The 18,904-nt window shown below is 35.8% G+C and overlaps 1 protein-coding gene and 1 pseudogene across 8 annotated transcripts in view; one reads left to right on the top strand and one right to left on the bottom strand.

Moving 5' to 3' along the window:
- Positions 1-18,904, top strand: part of LOC101568064 (protocadherin-11 X-linked) — a 1,027,172-nt gene that overhangs the window by 650,586 nt on the left and 357,682 nt on the right. The gene's annotated exons all lie outside the window — the stretch shown is intronic.
- On the bottom strand, positions 11,457-13,178 carry LOC101592200 (annotated as a pseudogene).

Genomic DNA, 18,904 nt, shown 5'->3' on the forward strand with positions numbered 1-18,904 from the left:
TTCTAAGTAGGTGCTTTAGACCACTGAGCCATCTCTCCAGCCCCGAGGGTATTATTTAATTTCCATGTATTTGTGCGGTTTTGTGATTTTTTATTTCCAATTTCCTATTATAATTTCTGTTTTTCTGCATAGACTTAAGCATGACTAATGGACTAGTATGTAGCCTATTTTAGAAAATGTCCCATGTGCTGGCAAAAAAAAAAAATGTCCATTCAGATTTTTTTGGATGGAACACTTTGTACAAGTTCACCAAGTGTATTTGATCCAAGTTTTGTTTCGGTTCTGCTACTTCTTTGCTAAGTTTTTGTCTGCTTAACCTATCTTCTTTTAAGGTTTTTGGTATTGGATATTAGACTTTTCATGCCCATTAAGATTTGTTTTATATACGAGAGTGCTCCCGTGTTTGGTGCATAAATATTTATGTCTGTTATCTCTTCCTCTTGAATTTTTCTCCTAACCAGTATGTAATGGTCTTCTTTATTTTGTTTGATTATTCCTATTTATTTATTTATTTATTTTGTGTGTGTGTGGCCAGCTCAGCCTGCCTGGGGGAGGGGTTGGCTGTCATGTGGTGCTGGGGGATTGAACCGTGGTCCATGTGCTTTGCTAAGCTTGTTCTAAGTAGGTGCTTTAGACCACTGAGCCATCTCACCAGCCCCTGTTTGATTATTCTTGGTTTGAAGTTCAGACTGCCTGCGGACAGAATTGTTGCTCCTGATTTTTTCTGATGTGCTGAGACATTTAGTATTATTTTACATCCTTTGACTTTCATCCTATGAATTTCTGATGAGGTAAGTATGTTTGTTGGATACAGCCTATGTTGAATTTTTCTTCCTATTCCCTTCTGCCATTACATTTCTTTTAAATGGTGAATTGAGGTCATTTACATTAGTGGTTATAATTGAGATGTATTGACTAATGATTGACAGGTTATCTGCTGTTGAATACCTATTTTTCTCCTGTGTTTAAATTTTGCCCTATTTGCGGGATTCTTTTTCTTCTAGTTCATGGAGTTGTGATCATTTTGGTACTCCTCCAGAATATTTTTTAATAGTTCAGTGAGGTTTGGCGTTTTAACAACAAATTCTTTAGTTATTTCTCATGGAAGTATTTCTCTTCTCCATCCTACTTGAAATTGAAGTTTTCAGGGTATAGCATTCTGGGCTGGAATTTTTTTTGAGGACTTGAAGTAGTCTGCTCTATGCTCTTCTTGACTTTAAGGGTTGTGAAGAGAAATCCGCTGTTATTCTGATGCGTTTTCCTTTAAATATCTGTCTATTTTCTCTAGTAGCTTTTACTCTACTGTATTTGTACTGAATTTCTGGGATCTTAATCATTATGTGTCTAAATGTGTTTTTAATTATGTTGATGTTCTTTGGAGTTCTATATGATTCAGCTCTGCTGAGAGTTCCACTGTAGGGTTCCACACCAGGCCTGATCATCAGTTATAGGCCTGAAGTTCCAGAGGGGCATGGGGCCTGGCCACTGGCTGATATCAGTGGGCAGGGCTCAGGATTCCATAGGTGTGAAGTACCTTTCTTTCTTTATTTCTTTTTAAAATAGTTTTAGAAGGATATTTTTTTTGACTGGTTCAGGCTGCCTTAAGGGTGGGTCTGGTAAGGAGTGTGGACATCAGTATTGAACTGTGGTATCCTGTGCCTGACTGTGTTTGCATAAGCAGGTGCTTAAACAACTGGTCTAACAGGCAGACCTCTTTCTTTCTTCTCTCTCTCTCTCTCTCTCTCTCTCTCTCTCTCTCTCTCTCTCTGATACTCCTAACGGAAACATTTGAACTGACAATAATAGTCCAGTTTCTCCAACACACTGAGGAAAGTTTTGCCAAGTGTACAACCAGTAGTAAGTTGTAAGTATCTACATTTATTAAAGATTATGGGAAGTCATGCTCTGGGTCAACTTATGCTAACAAAGATCCAAAACAGAGCAACACATATACTGGAGTGACAAGAAACACCTTCAAACTCATCAAAGGTACCAACAGGAAAAAGGACAATAACCTATACTTTCAGTATTTGAAAGTCAGAAAACTCTGTATTATGTGCCTCCCACTGATCATCCATGAGTCCCATTGATCTTGTTCTTGTGCTTTTGCCTAGAACATTGGTGATCTCCTAGGCTTTTGGTATTTTCCTTGTGACCTCTTTTAGCATAATGGATGCAGAAAAATTTATGAGTGCTGTTTATAGTTAAACGGAAGGAAGAGAGTGACTTAATCAACTGCATTGATTCTATCTGTAATGTTGTCCACTTAGTGTTGTAATCTCTGAAAATCTTTGAGGGGTGTTGAAAGAGAAAAGAAATTCAATATTCTACAGCTATTTCTACTTGAATAGGGGTGTTGATGCTACCTGTAATGAGACCAAAAAGCCCTTAAATTAACTATTCTGTAAGGGTAATGCAACTGAATTCTTCATCTGAAGATTTTTTTTCTTGTACTTTAGGGAAGGGTCTACAGGGTATTCAGGGTCTCACTACTAGATAAGACTCGAAGTGATGGGCCTATTTAGAGCCTCCAAAGTGCTGGGATTATAGGCTTGTGCTATCATGCACAGTCTTCTTCATCAGAAGATTTCTTGATGAACCATGTAGATGCAAACAGCTCCCAAACTTGAGTTATGGTCATCACCAGTAGTTTGATGGTTATCAAAAAAGAACAAATAAAATTGACTAAGACATTAAGTAAGGCCTACATATTAAGATTATGAGACATAGTACTAAAGGACATGTCTAGAACAGTAACCAAGACCCACAGTTGCAGATATTTGGCCAGAAATGCCATGACTCAAATAATTCTTCACAGATGTTAGAAGCACATTTACACACTTGTGCTCTGTCTCTCATTTAAAACCATTTTCAAAGAAAGTATTTTCTTTATTCCATAATTTTATTGATAGACAAATAGAGATGAGACAGTTTCAAGCCAAATTGGTAGGACAGTTTCAATAATTAACACATTGCATACATTCTTCCTAGTGGTTATTTGCTATACAAGATGCAGACATGACATCCTATCCACAAACTCAATTTGAACAAATCCATCTATTCATTAAGAGAATGTAACTATATATCTATCCCAACCATTTTGATCAAAGAAAGTATTTTCCTCTTTAGGAACAACATAGGCCCTTTCAGCTACTACGAGATCTAGTTCCTCTGGTGTTACACAGCCACAACTGCTAGGGAGACTATCTGGCCTTGAAGGATGACAATAATACTCTGATTAAGTTCATGCAGGTTGTTTGTAAAGTTCCTAGGTAGCTGTTGATGATTGGAGAAAAATGTAAGTATCTTTATGGTCTAATACAGACAGTTATTGTTGAGGCTGAGAGATAGCTCAGTAGACTAAGTACTTGCATATGCAAGCATAGGGTCCAGAGTTTGATGTCCTGCACCACATGTCTTGTTGAACCCACCCCTGCATGTGCCGAACTGGCCACTGAGACTGGGAGTGGTGGCATACACCTGTAATCCAAGTGCTGTAGATGCTAAAAGCTGAAGGATCACTATGAGTCTGAGCTGCATAGGGAGACCCTGTGCCAAATATATATATTTAAAAATAATAAATAAATAAATAACATCTGAAAAATGTCATAATTCATAATAGGAACATTATATATGGTAAACAAGACAATAGTAAGACAAATCACACAATTTATTTAGAGGGAACTGCTATGGTTTGAGTCTGCATGTCTCCTCAAGGCTTTTTGTGGCCATGAGCTGGGGAGGGTGTTTTGGAAGCTACTGAATCTAGAGTTTGTCATGTCTTCATTGTTTAGTGCTGAGATTGAGAATGTGAGTGCTACCCCTACCCTAGGTATTATTTCTTCATGAAGGACTTTTACCACCCAGGTCCTTTATGACACAGTATAGAAAACATCTATCCACTTAGTAATGATGTCATTGCATATCAGGAGGTATGTGCATCACTTACATAAAGGCATGTGGCTGAAGCCTATTTACCAGTCTTCTATCAGGGAAGACCTATGCCTTTGAACTGTTTTAGTCAATGGGAGAGGGGGAGTCTATGAGCCATGAATGACACAGTTTGGACATGTCTTACAGAACTGAGTTACAAGATTTTGGATGTCAAACCCTATAAAGAATGAATGCCTTAGCAGCTGTGGCAACTTTCCCAAGGTTAAATAAAGGCTTCATGTAGAGAATTAATGATTTTTAATTGCACTTATTGTAGCAAAAACACACACAACATCTGGCCCTTTTGAATTCTTCTATCATTATAAATCATTTGATGTTCTACTATAGAATCTCTTGGTTCCAAATCAAGATTTTGGAATTGAAATATAGATATACCTATTGGTGGACAAGAGCTATATTGGAGAACAGCCTGTTTGAGAGTGGAATTTGTCTTAGAATTCTAGTGGAAGACAGGGTGCAGGTTGAAGATCTCTGATAAATGTTTATTGAAGGCTAAAGTCTAGTCAAAAGCCTCTTCTTTCTAAGTGGTTTATGTGAATGTAGGACAAGAAATCATATTTGGAGGATCTATCTATCTATCTATCTATCTATCTATCTATCTATCTATCTATCTATCTATCTTACCATGGGTGAGTTTCAGATAATGAGTGAGGGTAGCAAGTTCTGAATTTTGGGCAGAAGTACCACAGGCAATTCCTCTTGCTTTAATGAGATTGATAATGCTTACTATGTCATAAATTTCACTACCAAAGCCATCCTTTATGAAACTTATGCCATCAATGAACCTTGTGCAAACTAGCCTTATTAATGTTTGATCTCTCAGATTTGGATGGTTGTCATAATTTTGAGCAATGACCTATTCACATTTATTCCCTATGTATAGTTTGGTTGGTCAGAGCATGACTAGGTTTAAAACAGTGGGAGACTAAAGAGAGACATCTGGGTTTTCATTAAAAATAGGCTGACATCGATGGAAAATTTGTCTAGTCATCCACAAATGTACCTTGAGTTATGACAGAGCCTTAAACTGATATCAAGGTAAACCAAAAAGGTTTTGATCAAATATTATCTTAAAAACTTCCTAGAATAAGAATGTCATAGTGACTCTTCCTTGCAGACAGCTAGGTCAGCCATGTATTACCCCATCTAGTCCAATTATGGTAAACCTGTTAGAGCATTCAATGATACAAAGAGGCTACTCTCGTGATTGTGCCTTAGGTTCACCTCTACTGATAGTCACTTCAAAAAGAACAATTTATGTTGTTTGTTTTGGTTTGGTTTCTTAGCCTAGTCAATGAGCTAGTACACCTGTGGATGATCCCACTTTTTAGACTCAAAGAAATAAAATATCTTAGATCTGGGATTCCTAATGCTGGGTACTATAAGAAGGACTGTTTTAAGGTCTTAAAAATTTCTTCAGCAGGTGCTGTCTGCTTTAAAGATTCAGTATCTGGTGCTTGAATTGTCTTACATAGTGGTTTCACTATTACTACAAAATGGGATACCTATATGTGGCAGAAGCCTACTGTTCATAAGAAAGCCCTCAGATCTGTTTGGACTCTGGATGATCCAGAAAGGAAGTTGTGTCTGTTATGCTTGAGGACAGTTTTCTTTGTCCTGGGGTTAAAACATTTCTCAGATATATCATGTACAGAGTAGAAGTAAAGGAAGTTGTCCAGTTAACTCCCTTAAGGCATATAACAACATTAAAATGTGCTGAAAGCTCATGACAAAGAAAAACAAAAACCTAGAACTTAATCAGTTGCACCAGTATCACAATGAATATAATTTGACTTCCCATTACATCTAGAATTACCCAAGGTTCCTGTGAATTAATTGTGATGTTCTTGTGTGAGGAGCTCTATGGGTTGCCACAGGTGCCATCATCACTCACTATCTAGGTCTTTTCTCCCCTGGACAGTGTGTTGATGGATGCCTTATTCATCTGGGAATGAATTCAGTCTGTCTCCCAATGCCAAATGTCTTCTTCCAAGTTTTAGTAGGTCTGAAATGGGCTATATAGGTTTTGAGGACATTCCTTTTCCCAGTGCCCTGTTCACTTGCTCTTACAGCACTCAGCCTTGTTTCCAACCTACTTTGGATTTCCTGAGATTCCTCTAATAGTTTGTCATGAGCCTTATTAAATAGGATTTACATGGATTTAGCCTGTTTCTTTTCCTTATCCAATTTTTTTGTATCCTCTATTTCATCAATGATATTGAATAAAAATAAGTTTCATGATCCAATTGGTTTATGTCAGTTCTTGTGCTCAGTTGGTCTGTTTGGAGTTTTTTCCTAATAACTGGAGCTGACTGACAGATAAAATACTGCCTTAGGATAATCTGACCTTCTCTAGACTCAAAGTCCTAATTAGGATACTTACAGAGTATCTTGAAGGCAAAGCTGAGAAGTAACTGGGATCACTTTGGAGCCATTACTAACAGAATTAAACTTATTGTAACATACATTTTAGCATCTTTTGTCATGTATCAGCTTAAGTAAAATTGATGCATAACTTTCATTTGGATTATCTGCCCCCTGAATCAAAATTCCATCTGGGCCTGTATTTGGACACAAAAATTTTTGGTTATCAAATAATGAAGCTGCAAATGCATCATCTTTGGTCTGTTTGTCTACCATTCTAATATTTTTTTCTTTGTGATGTACAAGAAAAGAGAAATATGAATTGAATGACTCACCATGTCAGATCAAAAGTTATTGTTAAAGTATGGAAATCATCAAACATTTCAGGATCTCCAGAGAATGTACTAAGATTTTTTTTGTTTTGCTGAATGTCCAAAACTGAAAAAGTAGGTAGCATCTAAACTGTATCATCAGTTCTTGCCACTTCTTAAAGTGGTTGAACAGCGGTGGCTTCATATGTTTAGATCCATGACTCCTGGGCCATATGGTAGGTATAGCCAGACTATAAGGAGATGGTCTTTATCTACTGAGGCTACATAGTGAGCTAATTTCTGAGGAAGTCACATTTGTGGAGTAGTAGATATCAAGATGAAGTAATACAGCATCAGCTTCTGAGGGACAATGACTTCTTGTGTACAGATCAAGTCTCTGGTGGAGGCCCATGTAGTCTTGAACATAAGGCCTCTGCTCATTTTTTCCAATTCTTAAACTGTGGACAAAATTGAAATGTAACTTTTTATTTCAGGCTGCTGATTGCTGGCATATTTTATTTTCCCCAAGTGCATGCATAGGCCTTTTTAAGAACACAGGAATATAAGATGCTATTTGTTTATTTATGCATTTGTTTTTTGAGACAGGGTCTCACTACGTAGTCCAACCTTAATTTAACTCAGTACATAGCAACAATGGGCCTCAAAGATGCCTTAGGCTCCATGAAAGATTATCTCTACTCCATACTTAAGGATGGAATTAGAACAGATGATACAGTTCTCATCTAAAGAGTAAAATCTAAGTTCTAGGATTTTAGCTAGCCTGACCCTGAGTTAGTCTCCAATATCAAGGATTTGACAGAGAATTTCTTGCAAGCAATTCTGTCCCTGGGTCAGTCACCATTAGTGGAGATATGACAAGGTATCAGCTCTTTAATGAACTGGTTGTTTGCAATTAATGCAGCAAGGTTTACAGTCTGATGCTATAGAGAACAATTCAACAATCTCATATATCCCTGTAGTATATGCCTAAAAAACCACTTGAAACTAGTAAGTATTTAATGAATGCCTATTTTAATTTTATTTTAAAGAGAAAAATTAAAATTTCAAACAAAATAGTAGAATAACAATATTTAACACACAACATACTGTAAACTTCAAAGAAGTTACTCAAAGTAGAAGATATAGATGTGAAATAGTTTCCAAAAATATTCATGTAAATGAATTAAAGATAATTAATATCATAAATATCATAACATATATATTTTTTTCTTTTCTCTTATTTCTTTTATTTTTTCCCCATCATACATAGTTTCATTTTTTTTTTAAATTGGGAAAGGTCTACAGGGTGTTCAGGGTCTCACTACTAGATCAGATTCATAGTAATTGTCCTGTTTACAGCCTCCCATGTGCTGGGATTACAGGCATGTGTCACCACCCCAGTCTCAATTGCCATCTCAGAGAGCCTTGGAGGTGGGAGGAGGCAGGCTTTCTCTTTTAATATTCTTCCCATTTCACAATATATATTTTATGATGTGGATCTTATTTACCCTTTCAGCAGATCACACTAGGGAAACAATAAGACAATTACACATGTGAGTGTGATTTATTTCACTTATGAGTATGGTCTTCAGTTGCCTCTATTTACTTATAAAAGTCTCATGTTTTTCCATCTTTGTGGCTGAGTATCACTCTATTGAATGCAATGATTTTTTTAATCCATTTCTCAGTTTATGGGCATTTCAGTTGTTTCAAAAATTGCCTCCTATAAATTGTGCTGCTGTAAACATGAATGAACAGACATTATAGAAGGAGAAGAGTTGGGATAAATGGGACCTCTAAGTTTAGGTTTTTGAGGAATCTCCACATTGATTTGCATAGAGGTTAAACTAATATATCGTCCCAACAGGAGAGAATGATTCCTTTTTCCCTCAAATCCACCAGCATTTGTTCTTAGTGGATTATTTATGATAGTTATTCTTTCTGGGGTGAGATTGTGACTCAGTATTATTTTAATTTGCATCTCTCAAATGTCCAATTCTGTGGAGCGTTTTTCAAATATTTATTTGTCCTTTGTGTTACTTAATCTGAGAAGAGTATTTTTGTCTATTTCCATTCTTGGATTAGGTCTTTGAATTCGAGGGTCTGATTTTTACCATTCTTTCTATATTTTAGATATAATTCTTTGGCTGACAGAGAAATAGCTATAATTTTTGCACACTGGGGATTGTGGTTTCACTTTTGGTGATTTCATTTGGTGTGTTGTTTTACTAAGGTGAGATCCTATTTGTTAATTTTTTGTAGTACTTCCCATGTGGCTTGGGCTTTGTTCAAGAAGTCTCTGCCTACATATCTTAAAGATTTCTATATATTTTCTCTTCTAGTAGATTTAGTTCTTTTGCTTTAATATTTAATTATTTGATACATTTTGCTTTAATTTAGTGCATAATGATAGATATAGGTCTAGTTTTGTTCTTTGACAATTAGAAATACATTTTCTCTTGCACTATTTATTAAAGATGCTATGATTCATCCCATGAAAATATTTGTCTCCCTTTGTCAAAGAAAAAGTGGCTGAATACGTTAAGAGTTGCATATGTATATTCTATTCTGCTCCAATAACCCTCAAGTCTTTTTTTATTTTTGCAAATATGACGTTTATTTTTATCACAGTAACTTTTACTATAATTTCAGGGATTTTTTGATGCCCCTGCCTTTCCTTAGTTGCACAGATTTGCTTTTTATTCTGTCTCTTTTGCTTCCAAATGAATTTTAAGAATCATTTTTGTAGTTCTGTGATGTATGCTAATGGTAGTTTGATAGAAATTGCATTAAATTTGCACAATTTTAGGATTATGATCATTTTCACCATGTTCATTTTTCCTATCCATGAGCAAGGGATACATTTCCATTTTCTGGCATCGTATTCAATATCTTTTTTTCAGTTTGCTATAATTTTATTGTATATATATTATACTTTCTCTGTTAGATTGATTCCTAAGTATTTTTGATGCTATTGTGAAAACTGTGGTTTCTTTACTTTCTCTTTCTGTGAGTTTCTTATTGTCTACAGGAAGGTTATTGATTTGTGAGTATTTACTTTGTATCAAACATGTTACTGAATTTGGTTAAAAAATTGAGAAGTCTTTTGTTATTTTTGGGATCTTCTATGTAGTGTATCATGTCATATGCAAATAATTATTTTAATTTATTCATTTAATATTCTTATTCCTTTTCTTTCTCTCTTGTTTAATTTCTCTGGCTAATATTTCCACAACTATATCAATTAGGAGAAGTGATTATATATTTGTCTAGTTCCTGATTTCAGTTTTTGTCATTTTAGTATGTTGTTAGCTGTTGGTTTGTCATAGGTGGATTTTATTAGATTGAAGTAAAGGCTATGCAATTGTTGATTGATTGTGTCAACAGGAGAAGTTTAAAAGCTTAAATAACTCAGTTTAGCAATTTTATACCCTGGGATATAGAGGACCCACCATAAGATACGTCATTGCCTGGATGGTATAAAAAGAAAATTAGAAAGGACATACAGGTTTCTGTTCATTGGAGGGGCTTCAGTCTTTCCCTTCTGCTTGGAAATCATCTTCTAATTTCCAATGCAGATACTTCACCTGCTGCCTGTGATCCTTCTAACTTCTTGTAGAGACCACCAGATTTCTTTCTCTTAATATGAACTTTCACAGAGCACTGCAGTGAACTCTGGATCATGGACTAAATCCTTCAGGTTCCAGTGTGATGACACCTTCTGCTCAATTTCTCATCTAACTTAGTGGCTGAGCATCATAAGTCAACCTTGTACTTTCTCATGCATTTTAATATCTTATGTTATATCTGCTACTCTGGTAAAACTCTGATATATATATATATATATATATATATATATATATATATTATTCACATTTTATATAAGGTATTTATCATGAATGTATATTGAACTTTAACAAAAGCTTTTCGTGATAATTTATTTTCTTTCTCTTCTAACTATAGCCCTTCATTTATCCCCTGGTTTAATTGTTCCAAGTAAAGTTTGCAGAAACTTATTAATATTGATTACACTGAGCATCCTTCCCTTACTTCTGATTTTGCAACAAATGTTCCAGTATGATGTTGGCTATTGGTTTGCCATGTACAGCTTTGATCAGTTTGAGATAAATATCTTCAATTCCAATTTTCTTTAGGTTTTTTTTTTAATAAAGAATGGATAATGGGCTGGGGAGATAGCTCAGTGGAATAAGTGCTTGCCTGGCAAACACAAGATCCTGAGTTCAATCCCTGGTACCCCCAAAAAAATTTAAAAAAGAATGGATAATAAAATTTGTGAAATGTTTTTTCTGCATCTCCTAAAAAATCATATGTTCTTTATCCTTGATTATGTTTATTTTGTATATGACATATATTTATTTTTGTATACCAAACCATTCCTATATTATTAGAATGAATCCTACTTGCTCATGGTTTTACTGTCTTTGAATATTTTTGTCATTGCATTTGCTAGAAACTTATCAATGATTTTTACACCTATGTTTTACAAAGAGTTCAGCCTGTAGTTTATTTGGTGGAGTTAGGTCCTTTACTGGTTTTGAAATCAGGATGTTCGCATCTAAAATAACACTGAGGATACTGATTCCCAATAAATTTTATCAGTGAGTTTGTGTAGAATTGAAGTTAGATCACCTGTAAATTTTTTGTAGAATTCATCATTGGAATCTATCAGGTTCTGACCTTTTCTAAGATTGTAGCCTTTTTAAACTTTTAGGGTTTTGTTTTCCTTTTGAAATCAGATATTTTAATGTTAAGTTGTTCCAAAAGAATTTCAAGCAAAACCAACCTGAAGACCAAGTCCAGGAATTCTTAGAGGAAACAATCTTGTGAACAGCAAGGACTAGATCTTCTTATATTTGACTTGCAGTTCTGGCAGTATAATGCTGCCAGTCTGTTTGTGTATTCAGATTTATTGTTCACCACATCATCAATTTTCAAAATGCTCCAAACAGTTTTGGTTGCTAGGGTCAGAGCACTGACTGAAGCAAACAAAAGATGGGCAAATATCTCCTTCAAAATGTTAGAAATACCATCCTTTCAGATATTAATGCCTGTAGTTTTCTCTCCTTGGGCATGTCAGTTTCTTATTTCTGTTACTGTAGAAATGGAATTCAGGTCAGCATTTTCAGCTAGTGTAGATGCAATAACTTCAATAGCATCTGCAAAAGCACGAACACAGTAGGACTTCATACCACTCAGTGTTCTTGAATATTCAGTCAATTGTAGGACCAACTCTATTTCTGGAGCTCCACCTCCTGCAATAAGAACTGTTTTTTTCACTAAGCAGAAGATGACACACAGGGCATCATGAATGGAAGGTTTAGCTTCTTCAATCACCAAATTGTTAGAGCCTTGAACAATGATGGTAACTGTTTTTCCAATGCTTGCACAGCCTGTAATATTGAGCAGTTTGCCAGAACCATATAAATTGACCTACTCAGCTAATTCAGCAGAACCCAACATGTCAGCAGTGAATTGGTTAGTATGAGCAACTGGCTTAGTTCCAATTGTCTTACAAATGAATTCAATGTCTTCTTTTTCAATATCCTTAACCACCATAATCTTCATCTTGCCCAGAAAACGTAATGCAGGATCACTAAGACAGTCTCTTAGGATAGACTTTCGTATGAGAAACACTTTACACCCAGTTTTTAAATTTGTTTCACCAAATTTAATATATAAATTCTCTCTTTTCACAGTACTAGATTCAACTGGGCATAGTCAGAAACTACTGTTTGATTATCCATATCTGTTTTGGGAGCAGATAAGCAAAACTGAATGAATCCAATCTTAGTCTTATCAACTCTGGTTATGTTGAAATTTGCTACTTTTTGAGTAAGAACTAGCTCTTCCTCCAATTCATGGTCATCAATTATCCCACCAAGTTTCTTAACTATTTTAATTGATCCTGCTAGGGCCACTGGTATAGATCTTAGAGATATTAAACATTTATTTTTATAAAACAAATGAAAACAATCGCATAAATTTTCAAAACAGGAAGGAGAGCCACAATGGTTAGTATAGTATGTATTACTATCTTCAAAGTAGTTTCTCATATCACAAGTAAAGTTTGCAGAAACTTATTAATAGTGATTACACTGAGCATCCTTCTCTTCTGATTTTACAACAAAAGTTCTAAGATGATGTTGTTCACAGGCATGAAAAACTGATCAGATAATATAGGCACAAAACTTTCTTTTTAGTTAATTAATAACAATTGGTAGTTTAAATGATGTGGAAGTTAACCACTATAAATTTCCCAATTTGGACTTCTTCATTGAAACCCATAAATTCTAGTATGCTGCTTCTGCTTTCTAGTCTAGTTTTAAATTTTGTTTAATTTCCCATTATGTTTCCTCTTTGGACCACTGGTTGTTTAGCAGGATGTTATTTAATTTTCATGTGTTTATGACATTTAGCAGTTTATTTTGCCAATAATTTCCAATTTCACTGCACTATAGACAGATAATATGTTTGGGATAATTTCAATTACTTTTCATCTACTTTAGCATGTTCTGTGGACTTGCACATGATCGATCTTAGCATCAATGTACAATTAGCAGAATGTGTATTTCGATGTTGGGTAGAATACTCTGGAAATATCTACTAAGTCTATTTGTTCACGGTTTTGATTCACTTTTCATTTATTTTATATTCTATTTTATTTTTCTTTGGTGGAACCTGGGATTGAAGTCAGGCGCTTGCGTTTGCCAGGAAAGCACTTATTCTACTTAGCTATCTCCCCAGCCCCACACTTCATATTTAATTGCTGAATGCTTGTTTAGTTGATCTAGTTCTTTGAGACAATGTAGTATTCAGGTCTCCCATTAAAATTTTGTCATTGCTTATTTGATTTTATGTGTATATTAATAATTGTCTTATATATTTCGGTGTTCCTGTCTTATGAGCAGAATATATTTATTGAGGGAAAAAATGCTTCTGTGCAAAAGAGGGATAGAAGTGGGGTCCCAGAGTGGATGGTCCCCAGGAAACTGTCTCTTACAGGGAATTTTGTAGAGGAACACCATGAAGTGAGGCGCGTCTAAGGTCGTGGAAAACATGGGAACTTCCTTAGCTGGGCATGAAGTAGGGCAAAACAATGGTCAACCAATGAGATTACAAGCGCCATTGCTCAGGTAAAATTGATTAAATCCAGTACCAAATGGGGAAGTGAGTCAAGTAGTAAGCAGGCATGAATAAGGAATAGGATATCTTCTTGTTGGAGGTTGGGTTAGTGACTCATTTGGGCTCTTTCAAGGTGATTGATACCTATTTGAAATATCAATCACTGATGCTGATCCCAAGCGAAGTATGTAGTTGTATTTGTTTCCTTTTTTGTCTTGAAGTCTGGCCTATAGGGAGTGTCTATCTCTTCCAACTGGCAAAATCAACTTGTCCTCCATTGAGGGCCTGGTCCTGTCTGACTACGTATAATATTTCTATTTACTTTATCTGCCTACATCATTCCACCCTCTGAAGAAGTAACCTAAACTGCCATGAAGGAACCAGGGATGATGACTGCTCTGTCTTCTTCAGGGAAAAAGGGGTTATAGTTGTGAATCTGCAGCCAGAGATACTCTTCAGAGGTTGTACATAATGGCCCTCAATTGACACCAGGCATTTCTTTTTCCTTGGGTAGGCAGAACATCATTTTAAGTCTAGAGGAGACAAAGCCAAAGAAACAGTGAAACACATATGGGCCAAATAATAATATCAACAGCATAATAATGAATATAGTCAAAAAGATTTTCAACAAGAAGATAGTAATGACTTCCTACAAAAATGATAAAGAGGACCAGGGAGCTAGCTCAGTAGAATAAGCACTTGCCTGGCAAGTGCAAGGACATGAGTTCAATCCCTGGTACTCCCCCCAAAAATAAAGATAGAGTACAGGGGACCTCTACATTTTATATAGCATTCATTTTATATCTAATATTTTGAACAGCTATTGAGATATTAGTAGAAGGATCTGGAATGTAATATTTTTTTTTAAGTTTGTAATTATAAAAAGACTAGTCAGAACATTTTGTAGGTCCATTAGCACATATCTCTTAAATGTGGGGTTTAATCCCTTTTTGCAGTCTTCCATGGCTACTGGGTATTGTCCCAAATATACTGGGCAACTCTTATTACTGGGGGTACATGAATTATAGGACCTAGGGAAACACTATTTCTTTCTAGTTTGCAAGTAGAGCCACTGGCTGGGTAACTACTGACACACCTGCATGAACATCTAGTTTAACAAGCTTTCTCCTTATATCGGCAATTAATGTGGGTTCCCTGAGGCTGGAAAGGGAAGACCATGACCATCTCAATCTGAAACTTCCTCTGGCTTCATCAAGAACACTTTGTTTTTTCCTTCTCTAGCAGCTTTGGACATTTTTTGCTTGAAATGTCCCTTCTCTCTGTCTGGATCTAGAGAAACACTAACTTTTAACCTGTTTACCGAGTGACCTTCATTCCTGTAAGCTGCTAGTATTACTATTCTCATTTTCTGTCTATAATTCTATTATTTATCCTTTCTACTATGAAACACCTCAACTCAGACAAATTTATTCCTGCAAACCCTTCTAACTTCTGCAGCTTGTGTCAAATACCTTGAGCCCACTGAGGAAGATACAACTCTTTGGTTTTAAGACCTGCAGACAGCCCTGTCCAAGGAATGTGAGGACATTTTCCCCTGTAGTGGATTTCCTGACATAGCGCTAGACTGCTAGAGGAAGCATCTCTGAGGGCAATCAGCCATGCCCAAGTAACGTGAAGATAACTTCCCTTGCAATGAGGTAGGAAACCCCAAGAAGACAGCTCACCTGGGCTGTATGAAGCAGATATAGTTATTAAGGCCTTAATATGTCTCTATAGACAAAATATGGTGGATCCCAGTGAAAGGAATCTAAATATAAAATATCATATTTTCTATAGGTTTTACCTGTATAATCAGCTGAGTTTTGGTATCTTCTAAGAAAGAAAAAACTAAAAAAATATAAGAGAGAGAAGAAAGAAAGAACAATTTTCCTGAGGGAGTAGAACATGTGTAATCAAAGCATGAACATTTGAGCTAACAGGGAATTTAGCTCAACTGGTAACAGGCAAGTTACCTTTTCAAAGGAATAACAACTATAACCAACTGGCTTTTAAATCCCTTTATTTATGGAGTTTAATAATTTGCCATATGTCCCTCTAGCTTTAGTTCAGAAATCAACCAGGTGAACTTATACATTTATCCTGAAATACATAGCATTTAGTCAGATTAAATCAATGTCCCATTCAGCGTATTACATATGACCTCCATTGTAAGTAAGGTCACTGCTGAAGGATTGTTTCTTTTAACATTGAAGCTGAGTTTTATGTCACAAATACAAGTCCTGGTTCTATCTATAGGCCCAAAGCTATGGGACAGTGTGTCTTTAGAACTTTTATTTACATCGACAGGATTTTATCTGTCTTTGGGGATCTGTTTTCACTAGGGAAATACCTTTTTAAGTCTTATACATGAATGACAATATATATTAGCTTTATAAAAAAGTCAAGCTCAGCATCATTTTGATTAGTAAACAACCTGAGCATATATTGCAGTATCTCCACTACAGTTAAAGCAAAATGTCTTCTAAAGTCTATTTCCATTGAGGTGGATGACTGGAAGGAATGTCATGGTTGGAAAAGGACAAAGAGACCTGTGCCAATGTCCATAAATTTGATTGGGTTTTATTTAGTAATATTACTCAGGGCTTCTCTGTGGAGATACCAAGTAGAGATAACAGTCATGCCAGAGAGGGGAGTCAGGACCAGGGCTGTTCAGTCATAATAGACCACTTGAGAAGCTGCATCTGAGCTCTGGGGCCTCCACCTTAGAGCACAGTCTCACTTCTAGTGGTTGCCTTGGCAGTCATGGCATGGCTTATGGGCTTCTTAAGGCAGTCCCTCTTATGATGGCCTGGATTCTACCAGCAGCAGCAGGTGAACCTCATTAGCAGGTGAACATCATTGTCATTGAGCTCTTCTTGAAGCCCACAGAATCAGACTTAGGAACTGTTTTGAGGCTGCAAAAAGGAATACATTTCTTATCTCTTTGCTTTCTCTCCCTGGTTTTCTTCTATTCCTGATTATAGGACATTAAGAAACTGTTTTTTTTTTATTAAAGAATCAAGTAAGTTGTCTGGAGCAAAAGCTATCTCTTGTAGCTCTTTTCTAATATTTGGAGCTGAGTGAGTTATGAATTGATCTGTAGGAATAATCTATCCTTCTATTGAATTAGGATCTAAGGAAGTATGTCTTACTTGTGCCTCTATTAAACATTCTAAGAAATCAAAGGAATGTTTATCTTTCTCCTGATAAATAGCTATAATTTAAAATAACTAGAAGGCTGGGAATTAGTACTTCTTAGACCTTCAAGAATATACAGTACAAAATGTCTTATCCAATCTCCTGTCTGGCTATTAGGCAAGCAAGGGTCTTAATACTTCGGCTCCAGTGGGAAAAGGTAGTTCACTGGCTGTCTATCTCTTGGCTTTTACGTAAATATGATACTTATCTCAAAACATCATAGCTTGCAATGCTGTGTTTTACAAGAAGTCAATGCTTGGTTTAACATTAACATTACATATCTCCAATCTAGTTTATAAGTCTGAATAAATCTTCAAAAGACATCAATATAGTTGTCAAGGTCATCTAAAGATTTTTTAAGATCTGACTTTATCTGATTTAGGTCACAGAGAAGAAGGCATGTGAACTCTGGAAGTTCTAAGTTGCTTATTTACTTCTTTAAAGGATATCGCCCTTGTGGAACTTTTATAAATTCAGCTAAGGATGGGTGTATTCTTGTAGAGGGCTGGATTCCAGTTGATATAGAAGCCCTATCCTCTAGAAAGGCAAATAATGGAAGCCTTACTTTCAGTAATGGTGGGCGAGGCTATAATTAAGGCCATCTTGTTCTTAGGCTGCAAAGGTTAGGGAAGAGTAGTTTTAGATTCTGGGATAGTGAATGTTTTAGGCATCTGAACTTCCTGGTTATACTATAGCTTACACATCTACACTTTAAAGCTAGATGACAATGACTTTCTTAATGCAAACAATCTGAGCATAAGACATTTTTAATGTTTTTCTATTTACAGCAGATTTCTATTTGTAAAAGTGTCAAAATTAATATTTCCCTCTACGTTCAATTTTGGCTTTAGGGAGTACATAGGCCATACACCTGTGTACAAAAATATTAAGTGGCTTTTTAGCATGTATGGAACAAATATCTTCCAGTGCATAATGATGCAGTCTAAAGGAGTAAAAGACTGACTGAAATTCACATAATCTGGAATGCAAAAATTGAGAATTCTGGATGTCTCCACTTTACTTCTAAATGATTCCCCCTCAAAGTGTTGCCTGAGTACACCATTCCAGAGCATATGGAAGCTCATGGGGATAGGATAGACAAGATCTGACCAGCCTATCCACCCTCAAACTATCACTATTTTTGTCTCGTGAGAATCTCACAAACTGCAAACTATGCACTTACTCTTATTGAATAGTTGTAAATATGTTTCAATTGGTCTGGTGACAGTAATGTCTACAGAAGGAAGCATAACTATTGTATAAATAAGCATGTTGGAAGCAGAGCACTTTCTCTTCCATACAGTAAAAGAGATCACCTTTGAAGGTAGACACAAAGAGACAACTGACTGGAAGAACTTTGCACTGGGCTCTATGGCAAAAAAATCTCCAAGACAGTTCTGTTGTTCCATCTAGTCACCAGGGCAACCTTTCCTAGAGGAACTAGGCTATATTAAATCTTTGGCACTCACAAGTAAAACTTACATTTTTTTTCAAAGTTTTATTGATAAACAGATAGCAATGAGACAGTTTCAAATCCAATCAGAAGTACAGTTTCAAATCCAATATAAGTACAGTTTCTCATATGTTCTTCTTAGTGGTTAATTGATGTACAACAAGTGGACTTGTGATCCTATTTACAAACACCATTAGAAGAAATCATTCTATTCATTAAGAGAATGCAACTATATATCTATCCTAACCACTTGGAATACACAAATACAAAATGGACATTCATCGGTATACCCCATTTTTTCTAAGTTCCATTATTGAATATTATAGGTGTGTAAACTCAGCAAAATATTCTAGAAGAGTCCAGTAGCCCATACTACCATTCGGTCTTCTGTTTAACTGGCAATGTCAGAAATTATTGACCTGAGTCCCCCACAGCTCAACATAACAGCATGGCTTTATTTCCTATATTTTGTGTTCATACT

This window comes from Octodon degus, unplaced genomic scaffold, assembly GCF_000260255.1.
Source record: "Octodon degus isolate 3935 unplaced genomic scaffold, OctDeg1.0 scaffold00103, whole genome shotgun sequence".
In the NCBI taxonomy this organism is placed as follows: domain Eukaryota; kingdom Metazoa; phylum Chordata; class Mammalia; order Rodentia; family Octodontidae; genus Octodon; species Octodon degus.